The sequence below is a fragment of the Nicotiana tomentosiformis genome, chromosome 12, assembly GCF_000390325.3.
Source record: "Nicotiana tomentosiformis chromosome 12, ASM39032v3, whole genome shotgun sequence".
In the NCBI taxonomy this organism is placed as follows: Eukaryota; Viridiplantae; Streptophyta; class Magnoliopsida; order Solanales; family Solanaceae; genus Nicotiana; species Nicotiana tomentosiformis.
The window spans coordinates 101,855,089-101,861,648 of record NC_090823.1 but is presented as its reverse complement, the minus strand read 5'-3'; positions in this window follow the sequence as shown (position 1 = coordinate 101,861,648).

Below are 6,560 nucleotides of genomic sequence, written 5' to 3'. Positions count from 1 at the left end.
GGAAAATAGTCATATCTAATATCTCGTACCAATATTTAGTCTTTATATATAAAGCATATCCACTTTACCTTCTGTTGCTTTGGCTTTGGCCGTAACTGACGGCTGGGTTATGAGATTAGAGAAAACGAGGAAAAGATTAGAGAAGAGAATGGGAGGTGAGGCGTTGTGGTGTTGTGGTTGTGTTGACTGTTGCCTCAACCTTCAGATAGTAGAGGGTCTGAGAATGAGAGGCGACGCAAGAGGGAGAGGTGAGAGGGCTGGGTTTTGAGATCTGAGGGAAATTAGAAATTAGGAATTTAGATTTTAGGATTTCTAATAGTGTATAAGTGGAAGGGATATTTAATATACATATGGATAAAAATATATAAATATAAAAATTCTTAACGTTATCTGATAAGAAAATTGAATAATCCGCCCCCAAACCGATAAGCTGTTAATAATAAAATTTCAATCTGTTCCCCACCCGTTAATCCGATAACCCGATACCAATAAGACATTAAGCCACTTTTGCGGTTCGATTTTTAGTTTCGGTTCGGTTTTGAACATCCCTAGCTACAAGACTCAAACAGAACCGCACCATGTATGCGTATAACCAACAAATCACCGACCCTCGTATCATAGAAGAGTAACTCATAGAACATACCAGATACAAATAAGATCAATTTTAACCAAATGGCACATCCCTCAACTATAGCAATACGAAGTCAACTGATTCGACCCGGTGTAGAATACACATCCTCATTAGGCCTACCATTGAGCCCCCAAATCAACTTCGGTCGTCCCCAATTGGATAAATAGCCTTCCAAAAGTCCATCACGACTAACCATAGTACGTGCTACCATATAGCTAACTTTGGCCACATCTTCAGTCCGCAACCCCGAAACAATATGTTTCTAAAAACTCCCAGTCTCCAAATCCATAGAACACATGAATCACCATAGCCAATCCCAACTCCACCACGCGAACGATTAATACATCTCTCATACACAATCATCCCCACGAGAAATATTTCTATAATTCATCCATCCCACATAGAAAAAATTGAACATCAGCAATTGATCAACCAGGCGAGTACCGCAATAACAATGAAGCATCCGTAATTTAACACATAGTGTGCCTTCTGAAATGCACACCCTTCTCAGGAATTACCAAGTAGTTATAACATTCATCTAAATATCTAAAACTGTCCATGTTGTCCAAAATTCATGACCTTCCCTCCAAATCTGGATTGTGACCTTGCACATGCAAATCTCAATCCCACACAACACACCTCATCTATCATGCCATCATATGAAAAATACGAGAATCTCATAATAAACTCTAAGTCACAAGCAGAATACCCACCCGGTCAGTCGGAAACCTTCCATTTGATCTCACCCAGGAGAAAATCACAATACACAACATGCTCCTCTCACCAGTAGGAAATATCCATCTCAAACCGTGGTAGAAACCATTGAGAACTCTCCGAAACCCATTTGCACATAACCAAACCATCAGAACTGAATCTCTCTAACTCAACCAAGCCACGCAGGTCACCAAGTCCAAGAGTATTGTCGCCGAGCACCTGTAGAGACTCACCACATCATAAGTACCCAAAGAACTAATCATATCTATTACCTTGCTGATCCAACCTACTACCAAGATGTACTATTTCTCTAAGTTCCTTTTGAATTATCCTCAAGTTGACACTCCTCCTCGCCATAATACCATGATCCTCAACCAAAACTTACCCCACGAGATCCTAGAATAAAACCACACCGCCCTAAGGCCCATAAGCTATTGTATTCCCTATCAACCACCCCAAAAGTACCACAATTAAGACACCCACTCCGAAGAGTCCTTATGTAAAACTATTTCCTTTATCTTCCTGATACTGAAATGTAGAATCCATAGTGATATAGAAATACCGCGAGTCCTGACACCATCCGACGCAAATTTTGGAGTCTAGCCATATACAAATCCGAATAAATTCTCAATTTCTATATATAAATCTTGAATCCATTAGATCCTTCTAGAGAGTCATCTACTATGCTCAAATATCGATTGCACCACCCAAACGAGCTGAATGAACTGTTTCGCTATTAGCACGACAACACCCAAAGAAGTAACCTCGCCTTAACACAACCGAGAAAATTCCTACTCCAATGCGCACTACATCTGTCACGAATAACAACTCAAATCATTCCATGATTTCCATATACCCATAAAGTGTAATATAATCTGTATTAAAAAATTCCCTTACTAGAGTCATCCTCGATCTCAACCTCTGCAAGTCATAACTGATTCAGAAGTATGCCTCAAACCAAAACCAGCACAACACATAACCATGCAATCAAATCGGCGATAGCAGACTCCCCCACTTGGCTCAAAGCCATAGATCAAAACAAAATTCACAATACCCATACTCTATTACTACCATAATACCATAGGGAGATTCAACTAAATCCTCCATAAGCTCACATAACACAAACCATATAGTACCTCAAATCATCTGCTAAGCTCGCATACATCCACGTGATGGTCAGGTCAACTATTACAACTGATACAAACTCAAATCACACAAATATAACCCACTGGTAGAAAAGAAAGCCTCCACACAACATCATAAGGATCACACATCCGTAGATTACCCCATATGTTATAATCCACCTACTTAGCCTCAAACTGACATCTCTCTATACTCTTTCACAGCCACAACTACTACGAAATCACTTAATCTTCCTGAGTATGAACTCATCAATAAGACATGAGAATCTAATTTTAAACAATTAAGCAACATGAAAGATCCTTCGATACACTCATAACTCGAGACTATACGTCACATCAAGATAGAAATCAAGCACCCAATAGTCCTTTTTACATTTCAAGCAAACTCTTCTCGTCACATCAAACCATCTGATCACATCCCGCAATCACATTGTACTCATCATATAGCCATCCAACCACTCATCGAGCCACAAACTCCATTGGACATATAAGTCCAAAAGCACATGTTCACACAACTGAAATCACCTGCTCACGCTACAGTCAAAACCTGACCTCAAGTTCTCCAGACTGGCCCGTCATTAGCACACATAAATCACATCTCGCACCTCATCCATGGAATCACAAGCCGCCGATGCACAACTGATACCGAGCGCTCACCTATGCTTACGAGTGAGTGGAAGGAATTCAAAGAGTTACACTTCAAGCTGAATCAATGCCGCACGATAAGGAAAGAAAGATGGGAAGTTTATCCTAAATGTCATGTAGCCTCTCGAAGATAGGTATGGACGTCATCATACCGATCTGCAAGACTCTACTAGACACTTGCTCATGAATTGTAGAACATATGAACCTAGAGCTCTGATACCAACTTGTCACGACCCAAAATCCAACTAGTCGTGATGGCACCTAACCCAACCCACTAGGTAAGCTAATTAACAATAAACCAATTCCAATGAGATTTATTTGGAGAAGTAATGATAATACAATTGTGCTTTTATACAAAGAATTCCCAAGGACTGGTAGTACAAATCATGAGCTTCTAAGATTTAGAGTTTACAAAGCTGATATGAAATAAAATGCATCATCTGTTTGAAATATACATGAACAGATTAAAAATTCTAAAGCTACCAAGATCAAGAGTCAGCTATGACCGGAATGCAGGTACATCTTCAAATCCAGCTCCCGCCATACATAACAACATTAACATCTAACATCTATACGCAAGGTGCAGAAGTGTAGTATGAGTACAACTGACCCCATGCACTCAATAAGTAACAAATCTAACCTTAGGTTGAAAGTAGTGACGAGCTGGGACAAAGGTCAGAGTCTAACACTAATAGCCAACAACAGCTCATAACAATATAATAAAAGTAGTACAAGAAATAACTCAGAGATATGATGCTCAGCTCATTTACAGTTCTGAAAAATAGGCATGTTTTTCATGTATATCAGTAAAAACCTAAATCTTTTACAGAAATCACCAAAATATGAGTAAATTTTAAAAACTGTAATTTTTTCCCAAAAAACTTTCAACAACAAGTAAGATGTTTCATTATCAAATGGCATGAGGAAGGTACATCTCTATACCTACATGTCAATGTGTATGTGAAGTAATGAATGACGTATACTGTACAACATGAGGAAAATGCATCTCTATGCCCGTATGTCAAGTGTGCATGTCGAAAACAATGCAACTCAGTGATAAAACCATATGCATACTCTCAGAGTATCAATTCACGTAGTCCTCCCAGTCACTTAGTCCTCACAGTCACTCAGTCCTCACAGTCACCCAGTCATTTACAGTTCCGAAAAATAGGCATGCTTTTCAAGTATATTAGTGAAAACCCAAATCTTTTACCGAACTCACCAAAATATGAGTAAGTTCGAAAAATTGTGATTTTTTCCCAAAACACTTTCAACAATAGGTAACATGTTTCATTATCAAATGGCATGAGGAAGGTACATCTCTATGCCTACATGTCAATATGTATGTGAAGTCATGAATGACGAAATACTGTACAACATAAGGAAAATGTATCTTTATGCCCATATGTCAAGTGTGCATATCGAATACAATGCAACTCAATGATAAAACCATATGCATACTCTCAGAGTATCAATTCACGCTGTCCTCCTAGTCACTCAGTCCTCACAGTCACCCAGTCCTCCCAATCACTCGGCATTCGCACTCGTCACTCGCACTCAGTAGGTACCTGCGCTCACTGTGGATGTGCAGACTCCGGAAGGGAATATCCAGCCCAAGCGTTATAATAAGCCAATAATGGCATAAATCAATAAAGCCTGTTGCGGCATGCAACCCAATCCCATAAACATCCTCACAATCAGGCCTTCAGCCTCACTTAGTCATCAATCTCTCCAGTCTCTCGGCCTCACAAATCTCATGCCAATCGGCCCAAACAATGATAATATGATGTGAGACAAATGATAATAGAAACTGAGATATGATATGCAATGACTGAGTATGTAATTGCAATTTAAGCAAATAACTCAATAACAGAAATTACCTCACTGGGTCCCAACAGGATAAGCATATAGCCTAAACATGGATCACAGCTCAATTACACTAGCACGTAGAAATCTCATGGATAAAGACAAGATTAGGTAACTACACAGTACCATAGAAACAACCGAGTCATAATTCATACGGTGCACGCCCACACGCCCTTCACCTAGCACGTGCGTTACCTCAACACCAACTACATAACACGCTTATTCAGGGGTTCATACCCTTAGCACCAAGTTTAGAAGTGTTACTTACCTCGAACAAGCCAAATCCAATACCGAGCAAGCCAAACGATACTCAAAAAATGCCATCTCGTGCGTACCGACCTTCGAACGACTCGAAACTAGCCAAAAGCAACTCAAATACATCAAATGATGCATAAGGAAACTAACCTAATTGAGAAAGGTCGAATCTTTAATCAAAAGCCCAAAGTCAACCAAAACATCAAACCTGGGCCCGCACCTCGGAACTCGATAAAACTTACAAAATCCGATAAATCATTCAATTATGGGTCTAACTATACTAGTTTTACTCAAATCCGACTCCGAATCGATGTACAAAACTCGAAAATTCACTCTATGAAATTTTAGACAAAAAACCTAAATCCCCAATTTTCTCTCTTGAAATCGTGAATCAAATGCCAAAAAAATGAAGACAGATTCATTAAATATAATCAAAATGAGTAGAGAACACTTACCTTAATTCACATGGTGAACATCACTTCAGAAATCGACTCAATCCGAGCTCCATAGCTCCTAATATGCAAAAATGGCCGAAACCCCCGAAATTAGAGTACTTATAATCACTAGGCGAATCAATGAATCGCGATTGCGGAAATACCCTCGCGATCGCGAAAAAGAAAATGCACTACGCAATCGCGGAAGAAGCTTTGTGATCGCGAAGTACAAACTGCTTAGCCTCGTAAAGAACCTACGTGAAAGCGGCCCCAGGCTCGCAACTGCGATGGAGAAACCATGAAGACCTGCCCAGCTCTGCTCTACAATGCGAATGCCTGCACACTTGCGCGAACCCGATGCTCCTACGCGAACATGGACCAGTATTCACGAACGTGAATAAGAAACACTCCGCTACAATATTTCCCTTGCGCGATCGCATCCCTCAATCCGTGATCGTGAAGAACACTGGGTGCACCAGACATCAGCAAAACCAGCAGTGCAATTATGAAGAAAAATGGTCCGAGAACAATCCGAATCACGCCCGAGCCCCTCAGGACCTCTTCCGAACATTCCAACAAGTCTCATAACATAACACGGACCTACTTGAGGCCTTAAATCACGCATAACAAAATTGAAACGACGAATTGCACCTCAAATCAAACTTAATGAACTTTTGAACTTTTAACTTTCAAAACCCGCGCTGAAACATATCAAATCAACCCGGAATGAACTCAAATTTTGCACACAAGTCCCAAATGATATAACGAAGATATTTCAAATTTTTGGAACCACAACCCGAATCCGATATCCTCAAAGTCAACTCTCGGTCAAACTTATGAACTTTCCCAATCTTCAAATTTCTAACTTTCACC